At 36.2% G+C, this 19,792-nt stretch overlaps 1 long non-coding RNA gene across 1 annotated transcript; it reads right to left on the reverse strand.

Annotated features, from left to right (window-relative positions):
* Positions 1-1,060: 1,060 nt before the first annotated feature.
* LOC120588177 (uncharacterized) lies at positions 1,061-19,724 on the reverse strand. The gene is made up of 3 exons (XR_005649151.1): positions 19,192-19,724; positions 4,884-5,100; positions 1,061-1,498 (listed from the first exon to the last, which is right to left on the reverse strand). It is a non-coding gene; the product is annotated as an uncharacterized LOC120588177 (long non-coding RNA).
* Positions 19,725-19,792: the final 68 nt, after the last annotated feature.

Here is a 19,792-nt window from a genome sequence, read left to right on the forward strand (position 1 = left end):
TAAGTAGACAAAACTCAGTTGATTATTGCTTGAGTTACTTGTCAATTTTTCAACAGTAAAACTCACATATTGAGTAGATATTATTACAAAACACACTATTTAGCAAAAGAATAGAATTCTATTAAATATATTGAAAAGTAAATGACCTGTTTTTCTTTTTTCAGTGTACCATTTGATAAGACGACTAATTTTGTCAGAAAAGAGAAATTCCGCTTTTGTTTTGCTTATATTTTATTATTTATAATAAACAAAGTATATTGGGTAATTTTTAAAGCCAGCAACTATAAACCATATATTTTGTTTAAGACAACTATAATAATTCATGTTTGCTGGGCTAGGTCATGACAATAAACTGCTTTTTGCAGAAATAAACCACTTCTAAGATATAATATTTTTCCATATAATCAGAGCATTAATTATTAAGGAAACTTTGATTAATTTCTTTTAGTGTCTAAATATATGAAATAGCTGTTGTAACACTGAAATGGACTTTAAGAGCACAAAGCCACAGGTAAGAGAAACAGTTTAACATTATTTCATAATAAGCTGAGTATAGAGCCATAGCTTCTAATGCCATCCTAAAAAGTGGGCTAGTATAGTGTCTTCGAAGAATTTCAACCCTGTCTTTTTTTTTTTTTTTTTAATTAATCTCAGAACTTACTAAATACTGTAAAATAGATAAGTAAGGAGTTTCCCTTTGTGGTCAATATGTCTGGGGGTAGGGATGGAAGCAGTTTCCACCCAACAGGTTCTTCCTCTAACAAGTGTTTCTGAAAATCTATTCCCCCCATCCTATCTACCAGAATGAAATCTACATGAATCAGCACTGCTGTTCTTCTTCCAGCCAAAGGTTAAGAAGATACTGTATCATATGTGGAGTACTGGGGCTCATGAATAACAGTTGGCTGAAATTTTTCCCACTCCACTTCCATCATCTGTTGAGAAAATTTGGTTCACTTGAAATAGTAGTGTTTGAATACCAATTAGACATCCTTTGTTATCTGTGCTTATGTTTTAGACAAAACAAACAAACAAACAAAAACCATCAACAATCCAGCCATTTATCCATGAGGACAAAGTAAATGCTTTATTTTCATAGTGTAGAAAAGTGAATTAAAAATTGAATATCAGCTCTGATGGTATGAAGAAATAACCTAAATCAGCAAGAGACAAGTAAATTATACTTTGAGATTTGAGAATCAAAACGGGAGAATCATAACATAGTAATAAAAATTTATCTTATTTTAGTAAAATCTTTCATTACAGCTTCTTAAAAATCCCCTTTAAAATCCCCCATGGTTCACCACTGCTAATCAGATCAAGTTTAGATTACCCAGGCTACAAAATAGATCTTGGTTTGGTTCCAGCCAGATCTGAATAGCTTCAATCCTTACTGATCTGATCTATACACTTATGCTCCAGCAGCACATTAGAAGACTCTTCTTATAATTTTCTTCTTTTCACATTATAAAAGGAAAACACAGTCCATAAGAAAATGCTGAAAAGAAAAAAATTAAAATTATTTTTATAATCTTACCAGTTAACAAAATGGTTTTACTTTGAAAATTAAGATATGGAGTCACAAACCAAGGAATGTAGGCAGCCTCTAGAAGCTAGAAAATACAAGGAAATGGATTCTCCCCAAGAGGCTCCAGAAGGAACATAGCCCTGGTGACACCTTCACTTTAGTTCAGTGAGACCCATTTTGGACTTCTGACCTTCGGACTGTAAAACAATAAATGTGTGTTCCTTTAAGCCACCAGGTTTGTGGCAATTTGTGAGAGCAGGAATAAGAAACTAATATAATACCTTATGAAATTTAAAGTACAGTAGAAAAGCAAAATATATGCTTATTTTGAAATTTATTTCAGCACTAAAATCCAATAATTAAATTTGGCTTCATATTTTTTGTGGCCTCATATTTGCATATTTGGGAAGTCTCACATTGCTATAGAAATTGTACAGGCAGTATTTTATCATGGTCTTGGATTATAAATTTAAAATAAAATCTAATTATATAATGAGGCTGCACATCAACAAATGTTACCTCAATGGAGATAGGAACCATATTTGATTTTAGTTACTACTCTACAGAGTATTGGGTACATGTTAAGTACTTAATAAATATGCTTAGAATGAACTGAAATCAGGTTCTTAAACATTCTTCTGAAAAAAACTACGTAATACCCATGCACAGATAATTACTGTGCTCTTTTGATTAGTAGAGAGAAGTGGGCTTTTCTCTACTGCCAAAGATGTAGGTGCATCTAAGCTCTCTGGCCCTTTTTGTGATACACGCATACACAAGAATAAATGATAAAAAGAAAAAAAGTTGTACTACAGAAATGAAATGCTTAATGAAAGAATAAATCCTTCAAAAGGGCAATTACAAACAAGTATTTTAGAGCTCAGCAGCTTTTCTAAAGCTGTGATCTTCTCTCCTTTGGCAAGGTATATCCATTTATCATTTCAGCCATTTAATGCTGTTGAAGCAGTTTTATAGTATAGACATGCAGTGGTAGGCTCACTGAGCAGACCAGCGTGTCACTCCTTCAGGTGGATGAGTGCTAGCACTGAAAAATGTATTATAGCTTCCAGATTATTGCCATTCCAATGCCTCGCTGACTACTCAGAGAATCTTATTTTCAAGTCAATTGCATGAGCTAACACAAATAAAGCTATGTGAGAAGAAGCATTTTTCTGGGACTCTTATTAAATAAAATATGATAAAGAATCAAGAAATAAACAGAAAAAAATATTTTCTCACAAAAGATGTTACAGAATCTATGGATACTCATTCATTTCCTCCTAATTTTAGATGTAGTGCCAATGAGTTACTTACCTGGTATCCAGCATAGATAAGTAGTGATTTAGCAGCAGCAAGATGGCACTGCACGCTAACAAGAAAATAGCACCAAAAAAAAAAAAAAAAAAGCTATAAGAAGTCATAAAGCATGGGCATTAGGAGCCAGCAGGAGATCATAGCAAAATTATCTGTGTAGCATAATAATTGCCCTTTTGAAGCATTTGTTCTTTCATTGGGACACCGATTCCATTTCAATAAATCTGATTCAAATATCAGCTTTACCACGTACTGGTGATCTCAGTTTCCCTATTGATACAATGGAGATAACAATAGTACTTACCACATAGTGGAAAGTATCAAATTAGATAAAGCAAGTAAAAAACAAAAACATACAAAAAAAACCCCCACTACTTGGACATAGTAAATGTTAGTTTTTCTTTTATTAATTTTATCATGATTATGACCATTTACAAGTCATGTAATCTTAGGAAAGTTACTCAATTTCTCTGAAACTCATTACCCCAGCTCACCACATATGGCTGTAACAAAAATCAACTAAGGAAATATAAGTAGAAGCTATTTTTAATCTGTCAAATATTAAATATATTTCTAAAGGAACCATTACTGTTGGGACAATCTGAACTGTGGCACTGCCCGGGTAACACTGGAGATTCTCAGTTCTTTTCACTGTGGCAGAGACGATTCCATCACAGTGAGATTTAGAAGTAAGATTTATTAAAAGTATATTTTAAAAGGAGATAGGCCACACTAAGGAAGGCTGTAGCCCTGTGGAATTAGAGAGGTGAAAAGACAACAGAGTATACTCTAAGGGAGGAACTGGTTTTCAGAGAAGAGGGCTGTAACAATTCAGAATTGAAAAGGTCTGTATTATATTAGGGCCGCAATGGATGCTTACAAAGGCATTCCTAAGTGGTTGGCACGTGAGGTCATTTTGACAGACACTTGGCTGCTATATAGTCTTTGCCTAATACACATGTGCTGCCCCAGAATTCAGTCTGTTATAATTAGATTCATGAACTTCCTGGCATAAACATGGTATTATAATGAGGCTGAGGCTGTGGGCAGGTTAGGGTAGTACCTTCTGCGCAAGTGTCTGTGGCCAGACTAAACCAGCTATAGGTTTATGGCCCTCCAGTCCTTTGTCTCTCAGGATGCAGGAGTGATCGATTCTTTAACTACAAATGGGGTGTTCCTTGGGCGGTCTCTGGGCTATCTCTGGTCTGGGCTTCCATTCCTTTGTTCCCCTGTTGTTCACATCTGTCTACCTACCTACCAGAACAAATCATCCTATTCCCTTTTGTAACCTGAAAGAGCTATACTGAAATGGAACAAAAAAGTAAAAATACAAATAAAAAAGGTGGTAGTAGTCATAATTATCTTAAATCAGCAAAACTGCATTTACCTAATTTTATTCAGTCAATAATATTTATTAAGGAGCCTTGATATGCTGTGTGCTGGACCAAGCCCTGTTGGTCTTATTCTCCTCTTCTCAGTCTGATATAGAATAGTTCAAATACTTCAAACACGAATACTATAATGGACTGTGGAAGTAGGAAAGGAAGTACTATGAGGCGATAAATCAGAGAAATTATAGTTGAATTAAGTGGGTATTAAAAGCCCAAAAGGTATTGCCACTCTTTATGGGGAAGAAAATATTCTAGATGGGTATGGAGGAGTAAAAAGGCATGGAATGTTTGGGAAACTGAAAAATACAAGTATGTACTGGGGAGGAAGTGAACAAGAGAGACACTGACAGGAAGGAAGGAAGGAAGGAAGGAAGGAAGGAAGGAAGGAAGAAGGAAGGAAGGAAGGAAGGAAGGAAGGAAGAAGGGAGGGAGGGAGGAGGGAGGAGGAAGGAAGGAAGGAAGGAAGGAAGGAAGGAAGGAAGGAGAGGCCCTGTATGGTTTGTTAAGAGGTTTGACCGATATTTGGAGTTAGGTTTTTCTTTGTTGCCAGAAATAAAAAAAAAAAAAGTATTATTAAACAGGAGGCTTAAGAAAGATATGGAAGCTACTTTAGGTCAAATATCACAATATTTGACCTAAAAGTACAATACCTGTTTTTTAATTAGAACAGACTGAGCTGGGAGGCCACCTCCACCTCTGTGGGACACTCTTGTAGGTTCTCTATAGATTGAAGTGTCCCTGGCCCAGTGTAATCACCTCCAGAGTCAGTGCCCTCTGCAGAAGGATCCAATTTCTTTCTTCTTCAGTTTCCATAGTAAAACATAGGGCACTGAGTCCTACTGAAACCATACACAATAGCAGATTCTCCTAAAATAGGAAAAGGGAAGTGAATAACGAACAGTAAAAAAAAAAAAAAATACACACACCACAAAAACAATTTTGTAAGCAGCAGAAGCAACAACAAAACAACCACAAAAAACAATACAGGATTTTAAATAGGCAATGACAAGATCAGAGATTCACATGTTCAACAGAAGATGGTTATAAAATAACTTAAATGATGCAAAAGAGGACACATCAAAAATAATTCTCCTTCCTACCTCTGATCCTCAGGTTGCTATTTTTCCTCCTCAATGACATTTTTGCTATTTTCTTGCAATAATCAAGAACACATTTGTTTCTATGTATTTTATCATTTTGGTTACTAGGTAGATGGGTTATTGTTTTTTATATATTAATTTTATGCTCAACCACTACAACAATTTCTTTTATTGCTTATAATAGTTTTTCAGTTGATTCTCATTGGCTGATCAATTTGCCTGTAGTGGTAGGCAGAATAATGACCCTCTCCCCCATCCCGCAATGTATCCACATCTAATTCCTGGAACCTGTGACTATTGACAGAGACTCTCCTTGACCAATTTCAGTCAGGCTCCTCTGAGCCATCTTCTCAACTAGGCCTTGACCTTTAGGCTTCCATGTTCATCTTTGCATTGCCCAGTTTTAGCAAGAATCCTGCCAAGTCAGTGTAGCCAGAAACCACACCTTTGATGATATCTAATCACTCTTGATATGTGATAAAATTCCTCATCCCCCACTATTCCGTAGCCTGCCTTTAGCAAGAATTCTGTTAAGTCAGTTTAGCCAGAAATCCCCTTTTACACTTGATGTTTCCTTCTTTTTAGTAATTTTCCATCCACTGATCCCCACCCTGCTCCTTGGCTATATATCCCCACTTGTCCATGTTATATTTGGAACCAAGGTCTACACTGAGGTCTCTTTCCCACTATTGCAATAGTCCTAAATAAAATCTGATTTTACCTCTTTAACACAGCTCTTTGGTATTATGTTGTTACTTTACGTGGCAAAAAGGATTTTGTAGATGTTACTAAGTTTATCCTGGATTACCTGGATGGGCCAATGTAATCATAAGGGTCCTTAAAAGGTGGAATAGAGAGGTAGAAGAGTAAGAGAATGAGATGTGATGACAGAAGGTTAAAGTGATACAAGGCCATGAGCCAAGGACTGTGAACAACCTGTAGAAGGTGGAAAAGGCCAGGAAATGCATTCTCCCCTACAGCCTCAAAAAGGAATGGAGCCCTAGTGATACCTTGATTTTAGCTCAGTGAAATCCCATTTTGGACTTCTGATCTCCAGAACTGTAAAATAATAAATTTGTGTGTTTTAATTCACTAAATTTGTGGTAATTTGTTATAGCAACATAGAAAATTAGTAACCTAGTCTTTCTCTACCCTCCTGTATTTTTAAAAAATAGACTACTATATATTTTTTGTATCTTTGCTTTTTTCTCTGATATCTATAAAGATCATTTAAAATCATTTCATACGGATCTGCCTCATTTATTTAACAGATGCAGAATATTCTTTGTATGTACATTTTTCCCTATTTAAAAAAATTGTGCTGTGGTCCTTTTCTTGTTGACTTACAAAAGCTGTTTATAAAGTGAAGAAATAAACACTACATTTGTAATATGTTCTAAATATTTCCTTCAATTTGTCAATTAAAAAATTTTGTTATATTTTTTCATTATTGGCAATATTTTTTCATTTATCGAGTTTATCAATATCTGCTGTCAATATCCGTGTGGGTTTGAATTCTGGAGTTATGTCAAGTTTGGAAAGGCTTTCTCCCTGATGGAATTACAAAAATTTTTTTTGATGTTTTTTCTAGATTCAATTTTCATGTTTAGATCTTTGATTCACTTGGCATTTAATTTAGTATAACAAATTAAACTAGGGACTTCAAAATTTTTCAGATGGCTATCCAGTTGTCTCATCACCATTTCCTGAATAATCTATTTTTCTTGCACTGACTTTATATTTTTGTCTATATTTGTTATTTCTATTCTCTTCCATTGATCTAGCTTTCTTTTCAAGTTTTTAAACACTGTAGCTTTGTAATGTTTTAATATCTGGTAGGCAATTCCCCCCAAGATTACTCTTATTTTTTAGAATTTTCCTGGCTAAAGTTGTCCATTTCAGCTTTTCTGAAAAACCTACCTTTTTAAAAAAATTTCCATCCTATGAGTATTTTTTATTGAGTAGAAAATTGCATTAAATTTATAGTTTAATTAGGGAGCACTGATGTTTTCATACAAAAGCGGTATCTTTCCATTTATTTTAATTAACCTTTTGATTTGTGCAAGAACACACTGTGTAGTGTGAAATGGCATTCATTTAGGCTTTGAAAGACATTATTAATCATGGAGAATAAGAGCAATCTGGCCAGGGGCCTCTGACTTGGCATGGGTAAAAGGTTTAGTTGGGTTATTGGCTAAGTCAATCAGTGTTCCCATCCTGGCAATTTGAATGACAAATGTAGAAATTATTTGCCACTTGGTGGCAGGACAGAAGAAAGAAAGTAGAAATATTTATTATAGTCAGGCTATATCAATGGAGAGCATATCAAGGTCCATGAATTCTGCTGCTGGGTATTGCAGAGCTGTCCTGAGTCTAGAATCATTCACCAGGTAAAAAAAAAAAAAAAAAAAAACAAAAACCTCCCAAGAAAAGATATCTTACAATTACATATCAGTTTACAAAGTGCTGTTACTAATACTACTGTCTCATTTAATCTATCAACAACCCAGTAAACTAATGAAATTCAGAGAGTTTTTCAGGCATCTAATTGATAAAGCAACTAACTTATAAGGTTGGATAATCTGAGGCCAAACTTTCATTAAAGGCATTGGATAACTTAGAGACAAATTTCTTTCAATGTCTTCTGGACATGGTTGGATGTGAATATGAAGTCCCAACTGCTGTAGTCAATCCACCACTAAGCAGAGGATGAACCAGATGCACTGAGAAAGGCAAAGTCAAGGACATTGTAGAGAAATGGAGCTGGAGCCACTGAACTAACATCTACTTGACACCTTCCCGATTTCTGAACTTCATTTCTGTGAACCATTAAATTTCCCCATTGTTTCAACCCGTTAAGGCTGTAGTTTTCTGCTGTCTTTAGCTGAAAACATACTAACGGGTATAGGATCAATTACATTTTTCTATGCATTTAAAAGGCAGAGAATAGGGCCTTGGGGGAAGAGAAGAGCACCCCTGATAGGGGAGGAGGGGAACAGAGAAGTCTGGACAAAAGATGTCGCCTAGTCAGTTCAAGAGTATATGTGCAGAGAAGGCAGAAGAAGAAAAAAATAGGTCAAAGAAAAATAAAGATGAATTTCATGTACTTATTTGCTCAGCCCTTTCTAAGTTGTTATAACTTACAAGAATTATAATGACTTTTAGCTTTGATAGGAAATTTAGAGTGCAGTCGTAAACCTGCATATAAAAACAGTCATTTCTGACTTAGAATTAAATTTCAAATAGCACTGTCTCAAAGCAGTGTTTCTGAAACTTCAGTTTTTCTCTATAACATGTTTCGATTTGTCATAGGTAAGTATGTTTTTTTACCTAATGTTTTCCTGTAAATCAATTATCCTCAACCAGGTTGATTTTCCACCAGGAGGAGATCTGACAATGTCTGGAGATATTTTTGTTTGTTATAACTGGGTGTGACTGGAATCTAGTGGATAGAGGGTGGGGATACTGCTAAACATCCTACGATACGTAGCACAGCCTCCCACACAAGTATTATCTGGTCCACAACGTCAGCAGTGCCAAGGGTGAGAAACCCTGATTTAAATCAGCTCCTTTTCTCTTAAACTTCAAATAACTAACATTTTTGAGCAGCAGTATATTTTAAATATTGTTCTATGTGCTCAACATGCAATAGCTCATTGAATTCACTCATCAACCTATGTGGCAGATACTACCATGAAGCCTATTTTAAAAGTGAGGAAAATGAAAGTTAACTCACCCAAGGTCATACAGCTAGTAGCTTAACCTGGATAGTATGATGCTCGAGATCCTGAGCTTAACCAACAGGCTCTACTTTATATCACTATTACAAATGAAAACCAGTATCACATGCCTTATGTAGCAGAAGAACACATAAAGTCAATAAGAGTAAAATGTTATTAAGATCTAGCTAGATATTGTTGCCTGCTGAAGTCTTAATCTAGAGCCTGTGCTCTCTCTAAAAAAGGTGTTAGAAAGGTGTTAAAAGACATACCAGCACCAAACCAAGACTTTCTCCTTGACATAATCAGAAGAAAGTGAATTTAAAAGGTAATAACTTTCTTAATATGTGATTCAATACTATATAATGCTATGTTTGTGTAGCACTTACCATCCCAACTCTTCCATAATATACAGCCCTAGGGTATTTTTATTCTACATGAATTAGATAGACCTGGGTTCAAATTCTGGACCCACTACTTACTACTGGTGTTATATTAGATGTGATTTAATATTCTCATCTGTATAACTGGCAAAACATCTGCCTCATAGGGTTGTGGTGAGAGATATATGAGATATAAAGAGTCTTGCAAGATTACTGGCAGGAAATTACACAACATAAATCAATATTAGTTCCCCTTATTTCCCAAAGATTCTGTGGTCTCTTTCCAGCACTAGCTTAGATTCTCATGTTTTCATGGTTATACAAGCGCTCTAAGAGCCAAGGCAGGACAGACTGCCACAGTTGGTTCCACAGTATTGCAGGGAACAAAGAACTGCTTTCAGTCCTGTTCAGAGAATCACTGAGTCCTCCTGGTAGGAACTGGCCTTTTGAGCCATGCTGCGTAGCCCCCTCCCCCACCCTCACTCCCCATGTGGTTTGTTGATGGTCCAGGGAAGATTTATGGAAATTGCAAGCTTAACAGCTCTGTGACAGGGACACTAATAGATGGTAGGTCCCTGGAGGTTGCAAGAGGGAGTAAAACGGCTGGAGAGGAGAGGAGCGCTTTGTTCCTAGGAAGAGTTGTGGGTCCATTTTAATTTCTTTACACACATGCACACCTGCTCCAATTTTAGGCCGGCCATTTGGCCATGCAGTCATCGAGTTTATTGCTAAAGGCTGTACTTTAAATATTCACAGAACCTCCTATAGGACTGGATTTGTGATTCTGTGATATCAACTAAAGCAGAGTTCAAATGAACATTGGAACTACTGTCTGTCTGGTGGTCAGAAGACTTTTTGTCTTTATGCTGTGATTCCAGAATCTTCCCTACTTGATTCCTGATATTTTTATTCTTTTAAAATATTCCTTTAAATAAGCTTGAGATTTCATGCCACAATTAGGGATAATTAAAATGTAACTACAACTGGAGAATTAACACATTGACTTAAATTCAGAATATCTCCTATTAGAATGTAAACTTCTTGGGGTCAGGGATTTTTGTCTATTTTGGATCTTATTATATTCCCAATGCTTACATGACTGACTAGCATATAGTTAGTGCTTAATAAATATTTGTTGAATGAATGAATGAGAGCTCATATTAAGGTATAAATGGTCATAGCAGTGAACATTTCCTTTGTCTATACATGCATTTTTTCCTGTCTCTGAGCTTTCTTTACACATGCTTCACTATCTTTCTGCAATGCCTTCTCTCTGTCTCTTACTCCTCCATCATCACTTCCTCACCTGGAGAAAGTCTAATAACCCTTTAAGACTTTTTTTTTTTTTTTGGTAAAACTCTCTTTGACTCTTATCTTTCTTCTCAAATTAAGTGACAGTTTCACTAGCTGTGTTCCTATGGCCCTTTACATATAATCCTATTATGAGAAGAATAATATTGTGCTGTGATTATGTTTATATGTCAATCTCTGTCACTGTCACTAGAAATGAGCTCCTTAAAGGTTATGATGTTGTATATTTCTTTTGTATCCTCGCCATTAGCATGACAACTTGTTTATGGTAGATCTTTAATAAATATTACTGACTGACAACTGACTGCTTGAATCTTGCAAGTGGTCCTTTATCCTGCAGGGCTCCAGAAAGTATCAGATCCCTTATGAGGAGCGCACTACAAGATCACTTCCTTTTAAAACTCTATTTTGATGGGCAGAAGACCTGGCTATTTCTCCAAAGAGGAAATACAGATGGCTACTAGACATATGAGAAGATGCTCAAGGTCACTAATCATCAGAGAAATGCAAAATAAAACCACAATGAGATATCATCTCACACTTTCAGAATGGCTATCATCAATAAATCAAAGAATAATAAGTGTTGGCGAGGATGCGGAGAAAAGGAAACACTCATGCACTGTTGGTGGGATTGCAAATTGGTACAGTCACTGTGAAAAACAGTGGAGGCTTCTTGAAAAATTAAAAATGGATATATGTTTCATGTCCTGGAAGCAACCAAAGTGTCCTACGATAGATGCTTGGGTAAAGAAGCTGTGGTACATATATACAATGGAATATTACTCGGCCTCAAGAAGAGATGAAATACAGCCATTTGCGACAACATGGATGGAACTCGAGATAATCATGCTAAACAAATAAGCCAGACAGAAAAAGTTGAAAATCACATGATATAACTTATATGTGGGATATAAACCTAAAAGCAACAAAGGAACAGGACAAATAAACAGAGACTCATGGACTATAGACTAGTGTTTACCAGAGGATAGGGGGTTGGGGAGGAAGGGGGAAGTAGATGGGGTAAAGGGTCAAACATATGGTAGCTGAAGGAAACTGGACTTTGGGTGGTAAATACACAATAGAATATACAGATGTTAAATTATAATGTACACCTGAAAATTATATAATTGCATTAACCAATATTACCCCAATAATTTAATTTAAAAAATAGATATGCCTTTTGACCCAGCAATTGCACTTCTGGGTATTCAAAAAAAAAAAACACCCCAAAACAATAATTCATAAAGATCTATGCATCCCTATGTTCGTGGCAGCATAATTTACAATAGCTGGGATATGGAAGCAACCTAAATGCCCAACAATAGACATGGTTCATATATATAATGGAATTTTACTCAGCCTTTAAAAAAATGAAATCCCATCATTTGCAACACATGGATGGGCCTAGAGTTACTATGCTAAGTGAAATAAGTCAGATAGAGAAAAATAAATACCATATGATTTCACTTATATGTGGAATTTAAGGAACAAAAAGAATAAACTAATCAAAAACAGAATCACACATATAGAGGACAATGTGGTGATGGCCAGAGAGGAGGGTGTTAGGGGGCTGGGAGAAAGGAGTGAAGGGTTAAATAAGTACAAATTAGTAGTTGATAGATGGTCACAGGGATGGGGGAGTAGAGCATAGGGAATGTAGTCAACAGTAATGTAATGGCTATGGGCAGAGCCAGAGGAGAGAAAGAGCAATCAGGGGGATCATTTCATAAACTATATAAATGTTTAACCAATGTACTGTATACTTGAAACTAATAATAAATTTTTTTTTTAAAAAAAGCTCTATTTTGGATAGGAAATTTTGCCCACTATGGTTTTATTTTATTAAATCCCTTTATCCTGTACTCAAATGTAATGATTGGTGTGGAAACACAGAGTACAGCCTATAAATAAGGGATCTGAAAATACTTGGTCAAATTTCAAGGTAAGATTGATTACCGTGGACTTCTCTACAGATGTTTCCCGGTTGCCCTCATGCCATACAGATCTTAAAGATGGTGATATTTTGGGAGGGTTGGAATATTTTTCCTGAGGAAAAACAAATGGTTTGACTGTCTGAGACTAGAGTCCTGTTGGTGAAGCACAGGGGAATTACATTGTGTAAAGCTGTATCTCATGTCTCCAGCTATAAGAGGATTGTGGCCTGCTCAGGTTGCTAGGGTTGTAACTAAAACAACTATAGAAAACATGAGAGAGATGCCAAGAAGAGGGTGTGGTAATGAGCAAGAGCAAGAGAGAATAAATGGCCAAGACTAGGGACTGCCTAGGATCCCTGGAGTCCAGTGGTCATATAGGCAGGGGTTCAAGACCATATTGGCAGGTCTGACTTCACATTTCGTTATTTATATTGATGTAAACTCTGAAGTGCTCATACCTGATCCTTTTCATTCATCCATTCTACTTTAATTTACTCTAAGGGAATGGGGGTGGAGGAAGCTGCCTAAGTATCTAGGGCACAACCCAAGGGCTGTAGCTCTTGAGAACAGGCACTATTTAATTAAGCCAACTGTGAATTTGTGTGGGTGAAAGTAACAGCTGCTGATTCTTAGGATATTTTTAAGTGGCAGCCAGTTGGGATACTCTCTCTGTCTATATATGGTCTTTCACACAAAAGAACCTTGGTGGAGATAGGTGGGCTAAAAACATGAACTCCTTGAACCTACATCCTCATCTCTTGGTCTTTGACAGCACATCTGCAGCCTGTTCTCTGGGAAACTGAAGCAAGGTTAAAAGTTAAGCCGCTCATCTGACCTACTCCCTAGTGACTTCTCCATCCCCCACTCCCCAAACCCCACATTGTTGCTAGGTTTTTCTGAGATTAATGGAGAGACTTATCTGTTTGGTCCCCAAATACTTTCCAGCTGCTTAGTTACCACTCTGGTGCACGACATGCACTCTAGGCAAACAAACTTTTAGGAGCACAGCAGATTGAAGCAGCAAGGAAGCCTAGCAGATTAACCCCCTGAGCCCATATGCTATATGAAGCAAACCAAAACACAGCTGGTGGAATTAATTTTAGGCTTTCTGATCTTGGCAATGTCCTATCAAATCAAGAAAAACAGTTTTGAATAGGCTCAAAAAGGACTCGGCCTCCTCCTTTTTTCCATGTACCTGACTGGAAAAGTGACTAGATGGTTTAAGTTTAATGGGAAAAACGATTAATTACAGATAGTCGTAAACTCAATAGAGTAACATTTATTCAGTATTTATTAACCAAGTGCAAGGTCCTTGCAAGAAATATTTTTTGACTTTTGTCCTATGGACTAAGAGCCTCAAAATTATACTGTAAGTAGAACCTTCTGAAAAGTTCTAAAAAACTGCCTTTTCAAAAACAAAATCAGTATTTATATTGTAGTGCTTCAAAACACCAAAAATAGGCTGGCAATGACCAGCAGGGAAGTAGTTTTATTAAATTATGCTACTTATAAATATAACAGGAATTTAAATGCAAGTAGTAAATATATACTATGCTCTGAATGCACAAGATCCGATTCTCTGGCCACCAAAATAGGTGAGGTCCCTGCAATGTACACTCAGACACAATACGGACCTGTCCTTCCTGATACGGATCCAATTTCTAATTTTGCTTTTGTTTGATTGCCTGTATTTTCCAGTGACCTCTAGGATTCATGATGGCAGGGATTATATTATATCCTTGTTTTTTTTTTTTTTCTGCTTACAGAGGCTCATAGTAGATACTCTTTGAATGACTAAATGAATGACTTTCACCTCATGACCCCTTTAACTCAATCATTCTTTTGCACAAACCTCACCTTCAAAAGAAAAAACAGCTTGAAAGGAAGAGTATTGGATTAGGTTTGAGATCAGTGGAAGATTCCTTCTTCCATTTTAACATGTTAAATAAGCGCTATGTTTTTATGCTTTATGGCTTTCAGTGATAAATGAATGCATTGAGAGACACCAAGCTTCATGAACCAACCTCTCATGCTTTCAATATTTTCTATTATTTTAAAATAATATATCCTTGAGAAGCATTTATAACCATACATTGGTTTGTTTTTAATGCAGGAAAATATAGACTTAAAATCTAAACAGCATAGATAAGGGACAGGTTGAACGGCTAACTATGTTAAGTTGGGATTATGTCATATGCCAAAATTCATTTAGAATATATTCATTCTAATTTAGGTAATCCTAGGAAATGGGGAAGGTAAATGGACTTTATTGAATTAAGATTGTATTTACTAGCTACGTGTTCTTGAGCAAATTACAAACATAACCTTTCGTCATTAGTTTCCTTATCTATAAAAGGAAAAAAATAACAGCTAATATCAACCTAATGAGGCAGTATAAGGGATAAATGAAATAGAGATAAAATAAATAAAAAGCTTAGCAGAGTGATTGGCCCATCAAAAATAGTCAATAAAAGGTGGCCAAAAAAAAAAAATAGTCCTATGCAATACATTACTTTGATGGAATAATTACATCAATCTAGATATTACATAACCAAAATACTTCTGCACAATAGAATGCATTTCATCAGGTTACTAAGTATTTGTTGCCCAGGTACACTTTTTCTAGTATTTATTGTTCACATATCTATTCTTTCAGAGTCAGATCACACTTCTGAATCAGACAAGAACAGCTACTCAAGAAATACTGAGGCCCAGATTTAGCCACGGGGTTTGAATTCAACATTTCTTCTCTCTAGCATTAATAGCATTTGCTTTAAGTTTAATAGGTATAAAAACACCTTTATATATAGGCAGAAAAAGCTAGCTAATGTGTAGATAAGGGAAAAACTCTCTAGTCCAAAAAAATGACCTTCTATATCAGCAAATTTAAAATCCACATCATAAATGACATTTCTAGGCCTTTTCAAAAGGAAACATGCTATTTGTTTTTATTATGGAAAATTTCAAAACTAAACAAAAGTAGACAGCACAGTATAATGATCCTCATACACTCATCACCTGGCTTCAATAATTATCAACTCATGGCCAATCTTATTTCATCTGTACTCCTACTTCCCCCTTCCACATTATTCTGAAGCCAATCCCTGGCATATTATTTCATATGTAATTACTTCAGTTCATATTTCTAAAAAATAAGGGCTTTAAAAAAAACGACATCATCACCACAATTAATAATCAGTCTGTAGAACATTTGTTATTGTTCTTTCTCAGATTGCTTGTTTGAATCAGGATGCATATGGGTCCACGCATTACAACTGATTGATATCTCTTGTTTCTTTCAACCTCTAGGTTTCACCTTCAGTTCTATTTTTTCTTTGCAATTCATTTGTTGAAGAAATTGGGTCCTGCATAGTTTACCCACAGTTTGGATTTTGCCCATTGCATTCATGTGGTGTCATTTAACATATTCTCTACTATATTCTTCTGTTTCTTGTATTTCCTATAATTTGGTAAATTTGATCTAGAAGCTTAATCAGATTCAGGTTCTCTTTTGTTGGCAAGACTTTCTTCACAGGTGATGACACAGTCTTCCATTAGGATGCACATAAAATGTGACGGTCTCTTGTGATACCAGCAGCCATTGATGATCGATACCCAGACCCATCTATTAGGGGCTGCAAAAATGGAGATATTCTAATAATAATTCAATCATTCCTACTTCATTTTTTAAAAACTAAATTCTATAAGGAGAAAATTTCCCTTCTCTACTATTTAGAAACTTGGCTTTAATTGGTATTATTTTATCTGTGAAGGGAACATAATAATTAACACATTGAAAGTGATTAACTTATCTGATAAAAAAGTACGATGAATCATTTTCTTTAAGGTTGTAGAGGAAAAGAGAATATAAATACAACTGGAGGAGAAGAGGTAAATGGTAATCAGAAATCTAAGGTATCTGGGAAGAGATGTAAAGAAAGAAGAAACACAGATGTTTAAAGGTAGCACTTTGCTATGTCTATTCTTATCTGGCATAAAATTCCTGTTTGGAAGCCCATCTGTGGCTTCAAATACTGTTTATTTACTGAGAGCTCTTGCTTTAATACCTCTAGTTCAGATCTCTCCCTAGTCTTTGCACAGTAGTCAAAACTCTACCTGACATCACTAATTCGATGTCTACAAAACATCTCAAAGTTAACATATAAGATGGAACTTTTAGTTTTACACCAGAATTGTGACTCATATCTTCCTTATTTCAATAAATGGCAGCACCATCTACCAGCTGCTAAAGCAAAAACAAAATCAAACCAAACAAACAGGAGTAATCTTTGACTCCTTCCTTTCCCCAACCCCCAAAATCAGTCACCAAGCACTGTTGGTTTACCTTAAGATTAATTTCTTTTTTATATTATTAACGACACTACGCTAAACCAAATCACAACTGTTGAGAAACAACTGGATTATTCTAATATCCTATCTTACCTTCTGATGTGTTGGCTCCCTCTAGTTCATTCTCCACAAGAAGAGAGTGATCTTTCTAAAAGTTAATCAGGGATCATGAGCTGATAATTGTTGAAGATGTGTGATGGAGTCATTGTACTAATTTCTTCCCCTTTGTATATATTTGAAAATTTCCAAATTAAAAAAATAGAATGTTATTCAGATTATTTTATCTTCCCTCTTATTTTACTTTTCCGCTGAATTTTCAATGTTTTCAAAATAAAATTCAAATGTCTTGCATAGGCCTCTGAGCCCTAGTGTGCCCTGCCTACATGATACCTTATCTGATGTCACTCTTCTTGCTCACTCTGCCCAGGCCATAACCTGTCACCTCTAAGAGCGCTTTAAGCTCTTTCTTATCTTAGAGCATTTGTACTTGTTATTCTCTCGACCAGAAAATGCTCATCCTCTAGCACTCTGATAGCCTGGCTCCTTCTTTTCGTTCAGGTTTCATCAAAAAATATCACCTCCTTAGGCCTTTTTAAAGCACTTAATCTAAATTAGATCCTCTTCCTTCACCATTACTCCTTATCACATTATTCTGTTTATTTCATATCTTACCACAATTTATAAATATCATGTTTGCTTATATATATAAATATACTTATTTGTTATGACAAGAAAGTAACTCAAACGAATATGTAAAGATATTTGAGGGCATATACCCAGTTACATTCTATCTACTCATGGCATAATTCCAATATTTCTAATATAATTCCAATTTTTTAAATTGGTGGATAGAATACAAATTTTAAGAATTTTTCTTCATAAAAAAGATTTATAAAAATATAATTTTGATTAGGAGAGTAACTTCTTGAAATTTTAGAGAGTTGTATAAAATGTGAATTGGTGAAAGAGAAATTAGAATTAGAAATGTCTATTTGAATATACCTTTGCTTTGATTATAGATTTCTCAATGTTTTTGAAGTGCTAAATAATTTTAAGCGACAGTCATTGTTTGATTTAAATGACGAACCTCTGGAAATATATTCTGTATTATGAACATAACACCGCTGTAATTTTTAAGACCAATATATTTACATTTTATCAGCTATTAATTTTAGGAAGCTGTCTTAGTGGTACGATAAAAACTCATCAGGTATTTTTGCAGATTCTCTCCTCTTCCAATCGTTTTGATTCAGTGTCATAGGATTCATCTAAACTGTGTTAGACCGAAAGCAAGGCTACATAAGCCAGCCTACCAAATCAGGGAGCGGATGAGAACTGACTGCCAGTCATTTGAAGAATGCCCTTGGCATGACAGAATTTTAAAACAGGAAGATATCTTAGAGATCTTGTAATAATCCAAAGCCCTTATTTCAAAGGGGGTGAAACGGCTGTTCTAATAGGTTAACTGATTTACTCTTTCCAAACATAATTTCCTAAGCTGGTAATTCAACTTTTACTTTCAGAAGACCCTTAAAGAATTACATAGTAAGTTAATACAATATCAAGTTCTGGAACGCAGGGCTTTTATATCATAAACCTATTATTTTTATTATTTTAAGATAAATCCTCCTTTGGCCTCCTTTCCTGCATCTCCGAGCCTTTAAGCCTTCTCAAATTATCCTAGTGACCTCTGCTGTTGTTATGATTGTGTCAAGATTTCAATATTTTCTTGTTTTTAAAAATGGTTTGATTTACCAAAACGTCAAACTAATAGTGAATAAATTCAATAGAATACATTTCACATTGGCACCTCCTTCAAGTCTGTTTAGCCTAAGGTGTGTTAATAGCTGCACATAAGTTTTGTTCAAGTCTTTGAAAAACTTGTGGATTTGATGGGTGTTGTGAGTAGAGATGATAGACATCTCTTATGTAAAATAAATGGGTACCGAAATGGATAATGCTGTGAAAGGATGATCATCAGAGGCAACGCTGATTAAGCATTTATGGGGCCCAAGTCCATGGTAACCATTAGGCACTCTGATGTACAAACCATTCTAGAATCTAGAAACGATTCAGTCTCCCTCACAGAGGAACTTGCATTTCACATAGTTAAGGGGCCCAGGGCAAGGCTTTATAATCCATTTAAGAATGCTCCACATACCTTGACTATGTCACCACGGCAGTTTTTCCAGCTGCTGATGACAGCCCAACTTGCCTGTTCAGACAGTGATGGACCCCGTCTCCTAGTTCAGGGTTTTAAACTATGACCATAAAACGACATGGACTTTGAAAACTCATTTAGATCCTTTCCTCTCTTCTGGCAGAACCACATCCAAACCATTCCAACCGGACGAATCTCTCTCCAGTTTTTATGTACTGGCAGAGAGACTCCGTAATCTTTCATCATCCTTTGCTGGGCACTCACAATGGGCAGAATTCTGGTGGCAATTCCACCCCTCACTGCAGGACCCTGACATCCCGGAGTTGAAGCCCCACTTCCTTCCGGTCGGCTGGAGCGCTCTGGCGCATCCCACTAACTGGGTGGACAGGCCTCCACCCGCCCAGTAGCCCCTGCGAACCCGCGGGGCAAGGCCGGGTGCTGCAGAGGTGTTGAGAAAGCGAGGGGTCAGCAGCTGCAGGCCGAGGGGCGGAGTGGGCGTGTGTCGCTCTCGCGAGAGTTCGCGGGTGGGGGCTGCAGGGGGCTAGAGAGTAGGAGGCGAGGGGTGCAGCGTGGCGGCCTCTGCGGCTGTTCTCCGCGGGCA

The sequence above is a fragment of the Pteropus medius genome, unplaced genomic scaffold, assembly GCF_902729225.1.
Source record: "Pteropus medius unplaced genomic scaffold, Ma_sr-lr_union100, whole genome shotgun sequence".
NCBI lineage: Eukaryota > Metazoa > Chordata > Mammalia > Chiroptera > Pteropodidae > Pteropus > Pteropus medius.